We start from the raw sequence: 11,904 nt of genomic DNA on the forward strand, positions 1-11,904 counted from the left end.
AAGTCGATCCTTATATTAGAAAAAATCTACAGGATGAATTCCCAGAATCCCTGTGTGGTAAGATTCCAGATAAATTTTATTTTCTTATTAGAGCTCTTCCTTCACTGATGAAATAAATATTTATTGAACATAGCTATTAGGTGAAAGACACCGTGCGAGGTCCTGGAATAAAAAGGAAATACAGAAAATGGTTAGAAATATGGCCTTTGCTGCCAAACTGAGTTCATGGCGAGGCTCTGCTACTCACTAGCTGTGCAAACTTGGGTAAGTTGTTTAACTTCTCTGTTCCTCAGTTTGTTCATCTATAAAATGAGGATTTTTTTAAAACGAGAAGAAAATGCATGTAAATCGCCTGGCCTATAGTATCTGAAGAAAAATAGCAATTATCCACCTGAAAGGAAAACGTAATATGTAGCAAAAGAAAGGGGCAGTTGAAATGCTCTCAGTGCTCAGAGAAGGGGGCAAGAGGACATCAGAGACTGGAGGAGGATGAAGGAAGCTTCCCGGAGGAGGCAGCATCAGAGCTGTGCCTTGAAAGCTAAGTATTTCAACAGGCAAAGAAGAGGTGGAAGGATATTCCAGAGAGAGTGCCCAGCATGAGCAAAAGCCCAGAGATGAGAAAGTGTCTGGGTTAAAGGCACCAGTAAGGTGTAGCTGAAGCACAGGGGTTTGATTGTATCGGGGCCGGGGCCAATTCCAGGGGCCTTATTGCACACTGTGCCAAATGGTGCGTGGCAACTATCGCTGTCTGTAGAATGAGGCCACTGGAGTCAGTCACCCCGGGGCCCCCAGCCCCTCCAGGACATTTCACTCTACAGAGCCCGATCTCCCCGACTCCTAAATGCTTCCACATGTCAACCCTGCCCCGGCTCCTTATCTGTGCTTGCAGAATGCTGCCGGCCAGCCCCGCTTCCAGGCCTTGGACGGCCTCCCCACGGGTCTGGAGCACACAGCTCTCCCAGGGCCTCCCGGGACATGTGGCCCCCCACTCCAGCAGAAACACAACACTCAGGGTGGTGGGCCCTGTGGAAACATTAGCCTCCCTTCCTTCTTCGGGCCTCCGGGCCTCGGCAGCGCCTGAGGGCGACATGGGTTTATTTGGGGTCTGCGGGATGCAGAGAATGTTATCATTCTCAGGGAACTCCAAGTCCTATTCTCAATGCTTATTCTGGCCCTTCTCCGCGGGTGCTGCAGGCGCGATGGGGCCAGGAGGCCTCCCTCCTGCTCAGCTACCGCCAAGGGCTCCCCATTCCAAGAGAGGTTTCAGGTTTCAGAGAAATGAAGTCAGGGCCTGAAGGGGCAGCTGTCCATAACCGCTGGAGCAGAGGACAGAGCAGGGCTGGAGGTTCAAGCTGTGCCATCCCCCATCTTGTCCCCTGACCCCCACTCCCACAGAGGGCAAGCCTTTGCTTTTTCAACCTGGAATCTGAGAATTCTAGCATCTTGCAATCTGAGAATCTTAAAATCTTCAAACTAATGGACTCTTAGGCTACCAGGACCTTAAGAGTTATGGAATCTTAAACTTCCTAGAACCCTAAAATTCTAGAAATCTCAAATCAGAATCATGGTGTCCAGGGAAGGGACAGGTTCCAGCATTTCCTAACTGTGTGACTTTGGGCAAGTTAGTCAGTATCTTTGTGCCCCCAGGTCCTCCTGTGGAAAATGGGGTAACAATAGTACCTACTCCTCAGGGTTACTATGTTGAGTTATTATGTGGACATGTCATATGTTAGTATGTGTAAAGCACTGACAACAGTGCCCAGCACATGGAAGGCCCCAGAGAAATTATGGTTATAGTTTTAATACCACACTGCAAGGTAACAGTGGTCCCTGGCCTTCCTGTCTAGAATTTTCCTCCGTTCAGCCATACCACTTCTCAAGAGAATGAGGAAGGGAGGCTTGGGACCAGAGAGACCCCTCAATGATGGCCCCACCCCACCCCCCGAAGACAGACAATACTAGGGACAATTTCCAGGCAAGAGACAGGTTTCCCATCACCCAGAAATATAACAGGCAGAACCATGTTTCCTCCCAGAACGAGGAGCTGTGGCAGGTGGAATCGGTGAAAGGCTCCGGGGTCGTTCACAACTCTCAGGGTGCTGGCTGTGCTTAGCTGGGGCTGCCGTCTTCAAGGGGCTCCGTTGGACTGGAACATCCGATATCGCTCACTTGCATGTCTGGCATTTTGACAGAGATGGCCGGAAGGCTGGACTCAGCTGGGCCGCCTCTACTTTCAGGGCTGCCCCCTCTCCAGGTGGCTTCTCCACCTGCTTGCTCTTTCAGGGCACCCAGACCTCCTACACCATAGCTCAGGGCTCTCAAAAGGACATGAGTAGAGTTGCCAGCTTGAGCCGGTGTGATAGGTGGAAATCTAAGGTGGCCCCCAAGATTCCCACCCACTGGTGTATGTGCCCCGTATAATCCCTTTCCCTTGAGTGTGAGCTGGACATGAAGTATGATAGGTTACACAGGTCAGGTTACACCATAAGGCAAAGACCATGGCATAGATTACACCACACGATGCGAGGCTCCGTCACAGCAGACTGCAGAGAAAGCCCCGACTTGCCCTGAAGAACTAAGCTGCCATGTTAAGAGAGGACCATGTCGCTAGGACCCGAGTGCAGCCCCCAGGTGCTGAGGGAGACCCCTGGCTGACAGCCAGAAGGAAAATGGGGACTTCAGTCTTCCAACCACAAAAAGATGAATGCTGCCAACAGAACTTAGGAGGAGGACCCCGAGCCTCACCCCAGAACACAGCACCACCCGACACCTTGATTTCAGGCTGGGGAGAGAACCCACACCTGGACTTGCAGAACCGTGAACTAACCAATGGGTGTGGTTTCAAGCCTCTGAGTGATATGTCACACAGCAAGAGAAACCTTGCAGCTGGAACTGGAAAAGCATCACTTGCCCTACACTCTATGGTTAAAGGAGTCACAGGGCCAGCCCAGGTTCAACGTGAGTGAGGACCACACTGAATGGGAGTACGGAGAGGGATGGTTCATCTAGGGCCACCTTTGGATACAAGTGATTGCAAGCACAGTCAATTCCCTGAGGCCTAGGTCCCGCCTGGACCCAGAATACACCCCTATGTCTGACTACCAAGTCTCTAGAAGGTAAAGTGTACCCCACAGTAGGTAAACTGTTCTAGTGCAGGTTGCATATGATATCTGACCTGATTCCCTCTTGCTGACGTTGCAGCCTATTTCATGTCAATTCAAAGTAAGCGTGTTTTGGGATCCTGGGTGGCTCAGTTGGTTGAGTGTCCGACTCTTGGTTTTGGCTCAGGTCATGATCTCATGGGTCATGGGATCAAGCCCTGCATCAGGCTCCACACTCAGTGGGGAGTTGGCTTGGCCTTCTCTCCCTCTGTCCCTCCCCCATGTGCTCGTGCTCTCTCTCTCTCTCAAATAAATAAATCTTACAAAAAAAAAAAAAAGGAAGTGTGTTCTAACTAGAAGGATTCACAAGAGTCATTTAGTTTAAACTATTTATTTATTTATTTATTTATTTATTTATTTATTTATTTGAGAGAGAGAGAGCACATGAGCAGTGGGGGGGGGGGGAGATCGTGACCTGAGCCAAAATCAAGAGTCCATCACTTAACTGACTTAGCCACCCAGATGCCCCTAAGCCCCTCAATGTAGAGTTAGGATCTCAAGAGAAGAGGGCATTTTCCCAGCTCCCATAGCAAACCAGAAAGTACAGTTTCTAGTCCAGGCGTCTGGACTCCCAGGCTAGGGCTGCCTCCATTCAGCTTGTTTTTATGCTCAGTGGGCCATTCCCTCCTCTGGCCCCAAGGGAAAGGCACTCGTTTTGCCCTGACCCTCCACTTCTCCTGGGCCCCACCCTGCCCTGACTTCTTGGGAGTTCTAAGATTCACCATTTCTACTCCCTTGGGTCTGAGAGATTAAGGAGAGAAATCAGGATTCTCCAGGTACTGAACCCCAACATGCCTTCACCTCCAGGAGAGGACTGACAGGGAGAGGAGCCTCATTGACACAGCCCACCCAAGGCCCCCAGCTTCAGAGGCCCCCACACCCCCCACTCCCAGGGTGTGCCCCAGGAGCTGGCTTCGGCACTGTGTCCTGGTGTGCATCTCCCCCTGACCGGCCCTGGGGTCCTAGGCTAATCACACCCTGTGCCTTCTGTTTCCTCCCTGTAAATGAAGACAGTGCCCTGACAGGTGAGGGGAACTAAGTGAATGCCCTCTGAGGACCACAGAGGCGTAAACTCCTGGGCAGAGTTTTTCTTCCAAGGGAAACCTCAGCTCCTGCTTCCTGATAAGCCATCCCTCACCCTCCAGCTAACAGTCCCAGCCTCCCCTCATTCCAGTCCCCTTGCCCATCTCCTTCCTCTTCTCCAGTGAAAATAGAAAGGCAAGGGCCAGGGCCTCCATCCCTAGGAATTCCTGGGAATTCCTAACCCTGCCCAAATGTCACCTCCTCAGGGAAGTCTTCCCAATTTTCTCATCTACAATAGCATCTTCCTTCTCCTCTGTCCCTTTCTCCTGCTCTTCCTTTTTTTAATGGTACTTGTCACTGTCAGAAATTACATGAGGCATTTATTTGTTTACTTGATGATCATCTGTTTCCTACACTAAATGATTAGCAAGCGTCTGTCTGTTGTTTTCCACCATATCTGAAGAGTTATATAATAATGTTCAAAGAGTATTTGTTGAACAAACGAATGAATGAATGGAATCCAGACTAGACACAGTAGCAAACCTAGTGTTCATCCAGGATCATGTCTGAGATACCAGTTTGCTAGGTGAAGAAAATAATGTGCAAGATGACCGGTCTGAGCAGCCCACCCCACACTGGTCCCTCTCTCCTCTGGTTCCTGCTTATACTTAGAGCCTGAACCCCTCAATCACCACTGATTTACTAATTGCCAAGACATCATTGATGTTTTGAAATGAGCAAGCACTGTAGGTGTGAGTCTGGTCTTTCTCTCAAGCTTCTTGAGGGCATATTCGTCTTTGTGTCCACCCCCAGAGTGCCTAACAAAAGCCATTTGGGTCATTGTCCCTCAATAAATTAATGAATGAGTGAACACATGAGTGAGTAGAGTGAGTGAATGAGTGAGAAAATGGGTGGATGGACTATGGATGGATGGACTATGGATGGATGGATGAATGGATGGATGAATGGATGGATGGATGAATGGATGGATGAATGGATGGATGAATGGATGGATGGATGAATGGATGGATGGATGGATGGATGGATGGATGGATGGATGGAAAGTTAGAAAAAAGGAAGGAAGAGTCAATGTATTGATGGATGGATGGATGATGAGTGGATGGTAGAGAGAATGGACAGATGATGGAGAGATGGATAGATAGATGAATAATTAATGGATGATGGGGAAAAATGGAGAGATGAACGGATAAGTAAGTAAACAGATTTGATTTACTGTGTCTCAAAATCTCCAAACGCATGGAGCAAAGGAAGCAGATCTGCTCTGTGTCCCTATAAGATAGAGTTAAGATCCTTAAAGCTATAGGAAAGCAGTTTTCAGCTCATTACAAAGTAGAAGCTTTTTGTCCCAGAGATGTGCAAATAGAAAATAGGCACCCCTCTCCCCCACCAGGGGGCTGAGGCAGGCAAGCATCTAGATCCTATGCCCTCATTCTCTACCCTGAATCTTGGGGATTTGCTACCTTGATACCTTTTCCTAGGGCGGAGGACAGAGTCAATGACAATTGAGCTCATACTATGAACACTTACCATAGGCACACTCCTAACAACAGCCCATGAGGTTGGGACTGCTTCTCATCCTGCCATCTGTATGCTTTTTCCATTTTATCTAGGCTGCCTTATGGGCAAGAAGGCTACAATCCCAGAATCTTAAAACACAGAGACTGACCGTGTAGCCTCTCTGATCATCAGCGGCATCTTGTGTCAAGTGGAGACACTGATGCCTTCCTACAGAGTTGCCGAAAGAATTATGTAATGCACCTCGTGCAGTGCTGGGCACATTGAAAGCCTTCGGTAAGTTACAGTATTGGAACTTATACTGGTTTTAGCCTTGATGTCAGGGTTCAAATCCACATCTGTATTTGTATTCATATTTATCACAAATATGATCCTAGTATAACATGTATGATATATCATTGCCATAGACTCATCAATCCAGAACCACAGATTCACAGATCAAAATAACAAATTATTAGAAACTGACCATCTCAGAAGTTTAGAACTGTAGAATTACCAAACTTTAGAGCCACAGATGGTTCATTTCATCGACTCCCAGAAACTCCCAGGACCTCTGAGGTCATGAATCCAGCTACCCCAACCAGCCTCTACCCAGGGCAGGTGCCCTTCTCCAGTATCCTTCACCCCAACTGGCAGGCCAAAACACCCTCTGAGCCCACCTTTGGGTGCCTGGCTGGACCCCTTGGCCCTTCACTCCTGTTCTCAGACAACCCAGAATCCCAGGAATTTGCGGCCACGGCGAGTGGGGGCCTGCGATTGGGCCTGGGGGATGGTGAAATATGGAAGCTCCTAGAGTTGGGCCTGGTGGGGAAGGCCACATTTTCTGTGTCATGTTCTATTGCACGCCAATCAATTACAGTGCGCCCTATATAAACACATCATGAGGGCTTTGACAGGGGGCCGGGGTGAAGTTGGGTGTCAGGGTAAAACAGGGGATAATAAAATCACTGGAGATTTATTTCTCTAAATTGGAAACTTCATGCTTACACCTGACTAAATCATCAGGCTGAAATTGGAGCCGACTCCCACGGAAAACACATGTAACCTTATCCCATCTTTGTTTAACGGCGACCCATCAAGACGCCTGATGGATTCTGCAGATGCGGCCAGCGTCCTCCTTTGGCTCCTTGAGTTCTGGGGGTCTCAATCAGACCTGTCTTCACTGTGCCCACCCTGCTCTCTGGTTGCTCTTCCAGGGCTGGCCAAAGCAGCCTCTCCTATAGGCAGGTGTCCATGTGGGTCTCCTGCCCCTCCACAGCTTCCCTTTGCTTCCATGCCCAAGAGGACCCCATTTGTGTACCTACGATGCCCGTACCCAACATCCTCCTTTTGCAAGAAGCAATCCTCTCTTGCTACGGAGAAGCAATGTCAAATAATAGGAGAGGCAGCTGGGACATCAAGAAAAGAGCTCTAGGCTAGAAATCGTCTGCCCTGGGTTCAGAGCGTAGTTCTCTGATAAAATCCCTTTTCTCTCTGGGTAAAATGACTTTGCTACTTCCTTTTATCCTGTCTCTTCTCTCATAGAACTTTTATGAGGATTTGTTGAGTTAAGGGATTAACGGTGCTTTATAATTTATAAATCGATGGTATATATTTGTATATAATTCTCCAAGTGAATCATGAAGCTCCGTGTGTATTACCAGGAGACCGAATGAAGCCATCCACTTCCTTTGTTAAGGAATTCCCCCCCCCCCCCCCCCCCCCCCCCCCCCCGTTACCAGCAGTGACCAGCCAACCAGGGTTGGGAGGAGGAATTCGGAAGGGAAGCTATTCAGTAAGCCCCCTCTGTGTGCTGAGCACTGTGTTACTGCAGCTAATACAAATATTTCAAATGATGCCCACATCCTAGATAAGAGTTACACCCACTCCAAAGAGGACAAATCAGGGATCAGAAGGGTTACCTAACTTCCCCAAATCACACAGCCAGCGGGGACCGAAACCAGGCGGTCAGTCTAGGTTTGTCTGACTCCAAAGTTCATTAAAATGTATGACAAGTCTGTGAGGCCTGAGGGAGAAAAGACGGGGCAGTAGGTTTCAGGGCTCAGTATGGGCCCTCCCCCTCTCCCAGCCCCTCCCTTCAAGTTCATAAATTCTTACACACACAAACACACTCAGCCCAGTGCACACCGCAGGTGGTCAGGGGCTGGGAGGCTGAGAACTGAGGCCCACAGGGCACCGGGCTCACACCTCCAGCACGGCCCTGCCCTTCGGGTGGAGCAGGGTGGGCTGGGTGGAGCAGGAGGCGGAGCAGGGAGGGCTGGGTAGAGCAGGAGGAACCCTGTGTGTCATTTTCGCCAGCAGTCAGCAGAGCCTTGCAAAGTGCAAGATGGCTTTTTTAGCCCAGCATAAGGATCTAGTTAAAAACCAATAAATCAGCAGTGAAATGTGCATAGCAGCCTTCTCCGTAAAATCAACATGGCTTGCTCCTCTGCAGGGAGCCTTCTGACGGCCAGGCTGAAGTGGAGGGCTCAGGCAGAGCCCTCCTCGGTCCCCTAGGGGCCTTGGGGGAGAGGAGTCTCCCCCATCCCCCACCCCCCGAAGATGAGAGCCAGGCCACCTGGGTCCTGCCTAGGCGGCGCCTACACCCGAGACATCCCCCTTTCTAGCCGCACAGATCAAGAAACGTGTGAGCAGGACCCAGACTGCTCTCCGCCTCCTCCACCCCGCTCCCCTCTGACACAGAAAATCGAATTAGGAGATGGATGAGCTGGGGAGTGGATGAGAAGGGGGAGCCCCGGGGCGTCTCCCCAACACAAACTACAGGCCGCCATCTGCAGAGCGGGCTCGGGACGCCCTGGGGATCGCGTCCCGGGAAGACACCCCGCCGCTGACCTCCGATGGGACGGGCGCCCCGGGCCTGCCGGTGCCCAGGCCAGCCCCCAGGTCGGGCCTGGGGATTTAAGGAGGCCCCAGATCCCCCTCAGGACGGTATTTAATATCTGTAAAACTGCCACTAGGGCGGCCAAGGTAAACAGCGTCCCTGGCAGTTCAAAGGTGAGCGAGTTTAAATGTTTCCCCTTTGCCTACAAGGAATCCGCGCGGGCCTGCGGCAGGGCGGCCCGCGGAGGCCCCCCGCGCCGCCGGCCCCAGGCATCTGTGCGCACAGAGGCTGCGTCTCCCACACAAATACTCAAAATTTCTCATTAAAACTTATGACTGTGTCAACAGCGCAGGCCGGGCCCCTAATCTGGAAAAGCCATTTCGCCACCCGGCCGGCCCGCCGCCGCACGCCCGGGAGCCAGGGCCCCGCGCTGTCCCTCCTCCCGCCGCGGCGCTCTGGCACCCGCTGCACCGCGTCTGCTCCTCGGGGGGCCGGCGACGTGCGACGCCGGGCCGGCAGCTCAGGTGAAGTGCCGGCCAGGGGGTGGGGGCAGCCGTGGCTGGGGCGGGGGGGGGGGCGGCACTAAACAGCATCGTCCAGCTGCCCCCCTGCGGGCAGTCCTCCTCCCTGGGGTGCCTTTCTGCTCCTGCAGGGAAAGGCTGAACTCGGCCCCGCCTGGTGCCACTGGGCAGCTGACAGGTGGGGGTGGGGGCGGTGCGGGGAGCCCCAGAGTTGGGAACACAGGGCCCTCCAGGCTTTTGGCCAGGAAGGTGTAGAGGCACAGGCCTCAGGCTGGAGGAGCGAGGAAGGCTGCTCTGCAGAGGAGGAGAAGGTGAACTCCACTCTCAGTGGGTCTAGACATGCAGACCCCAGGGGAAGAGGGAAATCAGAGAGACACTTGGGGAGTGGAAAGAGCCCACCCTGGCTTCGAATCCCAGCTCCGACACTTGTGAGATTTCCCTTTCCTCCTCTACAAGATGGGGCCAATGATGGGAAGTGGTGGAAGACATTTTAGGAGAAGAAACAGCCTATGCAAAGGCCCTGAGGCAAAAGAGAGCATGTGATCACTGGTAAAGGCCCGGAGACAGAAATGAGGCTGATGGAGAGGGGCTGGAAGAGTGTACATGCTTACAACTTTCAATGAGCACTTCTGGATTTGAGTCTTTGGTGTGTGTATATGTGTGTATGTGTGCACATGCGTGCACACTTATACCCATGAGTATACACTTAATGTATGTGGATTCGAATATCCCCCAAAATGTGCCCCCGTACATGGATACTTCATGCTTGTTTAAAATGTGTATGTCCTTTTGGATGTGTGAACAAGTACAAATGAGTGGGCATTTAGATACGAATTTGAGTGCATTCATGGGCGTACCTATACCTGTGACGGTCCGTTCATGCTTGTGAGTCTGAATGAGGGCTTGTATATTAGTGTTTGCACATGCATCTGTACCCCTTGAAGTGTATAAATGCACTTGTGCTCACACATACATTAACAAATACTGATTCCCTGCTTCCGAACCCTCTCTGCTCTCTGTGTGTGGGAGCTGGTGAGGTGGGGGCTGAACGTACCTTGCCTTCCACTGAGAGCAGACATTCCCACACAGGCCACGCCTGCCACTGCACTCATCGGCCTGATAGACCCACTTCTTTTTGAGACCACAGACATTCTGTTTGCTCCACCCCAGGGAAACGAGAAAAGAAAAGCATGTCCAGATTTTTCTCCAGAGAGCTGCAATCCAGGCACCACCCCCCCCCCCCACCAGCATCCTCCCTAAGCCAGGTCTGTGGAGACCCTGCTGAGCAGAGAGCAGGAGCAGCTCAGCACTGGGAGTGGGAAACTGCTGCCCAGCCCAGTCCAGGTGCTCTGCCGATGACTTGCCTCTCTGAGCTGCTGAAAATGAACACCTGCTCCCAACTCCTTCATCTTAGGCTGAAAGAGAACACAAACAGAAATGTGGCAGATGATAACCATTCCTCCAAATTTTTCACTGGACTGGGTTAGCTGCCTAAATAAATAAATAAATAAATAAATAAATTTTTTAAAAAAGCAATCCTCAGAAAAGCTCCATGAAGTACTAAAGGTCCAGTGCCCTTGTTGCTTCCAAAGGGACAAGAATTTTGCCTTTGTCATCTCTGTAGAGTATTGTCTTCCTAAAACAGTACTTGGCACACAGTGGATGCTCAATAAATATTTGTTCATGGGCGCCTGGGTGGCTCAAATTGTTAAGCATGTGCCTTTGGCTCAGGCTGCAATCTCAGGGTCCTGGGATCGAGTCCCACATCAGGCTCCCTGCTCAGTGCGGAGTCTGCTTCTCCCTCTCCCTCTGCCTGACTCTCCCCCCTGCTTGTGCTTTCTCTCAAATGAATAAATAAAATCTTTTTTAAAAATAAATAAATAAATATTTGTTGAATCGATAAATTTGTTCATTGAGCTATTTATTCATTCATTCACTCAGCAAAGAACCCTGTGCCCTTGTCCTGTGCCAGGCCTCACCCGTCCCCCACCAAAGAAGAAGGAACTCTCTTGCTTAGGCTTCACTAAAATTCCAGAAAAATCAGGACCACTTTAAATTCATAGCTGCCAACCGCCATGGAGCCTCAAAACTGCTGGGAAATGCAACAGTTTCTCCGCTCCTTCTGCTCTCCACAATGGCCGTTCAGATCTTCCCCCCTCTCCTCAGCACCTCCAAGCCCGCTCTTCCTCAGCCTGCCTTTTGCAATGACCTTCACGGAGAAATCAAAAGCCGTCAGCTTTCAGCCACAAAGCCTACCTGTTCAGGTGTGCCTCCTTCAAATCTCATCTCCTTCCCTCCTGCTGGAATGGCAAACGGGATTCCTGCCCCATGGGAAGCCAAGCCCCCCCCTCGGCACCCACTCCTCCCCACCCCAGGGAGCTCACCTCGCCGCCTTGCCGCCTCTCTGTCCGTTCCCTCTATCTCGGCGTCTGTCACATTGACCCTTGGGAACCATTCAAGGGTCACCAATTCAATCTGGGGCGTTGTGACCGGCAGTTTATAAAAGTAAAACAGGAGAGAAACTCTCCCTGTGTGGCACCCAGTAAAGGTGAGTACACGTGTGTCGCATGCGGAGGCGCCCCAGGTCGGGAAGGAGCCGGGGGTCTGACCATGGCCTGCAGTCGGGAATGTGGGAACAGCACCCTTCTACTTCTCTTTTGCTACCACCTCCTTCTCCTAAGCAGTTCAACATCCTGGAGAGTCTCACAAGCCGTCTCTCCCTTAAGACCACCTTCTCCAATCACTGCCTCCTGTCTGGCCAGCCATCCCCCAAATCTCTTCTTTAGGGAGCTGTCTACACTCAGCTCCTTTCGTCACTTCCCATTTCTTGGCAAATGAGCAC

Source organism: Eumetopias jubatus, unplaced genomic scaffold (genome assembly GCF_037043125.1).
Source record: "Eumetopias jubatus isolate StellerSeaLion01/CBP00866 unplaced genomic scaffold, mEumJub1_p1.0 scaffold_4, whole genome shotgun sequence".
Classification (NCBI taxonomy): Eukaryota; Metazoa; Chordata; class Mammalia; order Carnivora; family Otariidae; genus Eumetopias; species Eumetopias jubatus.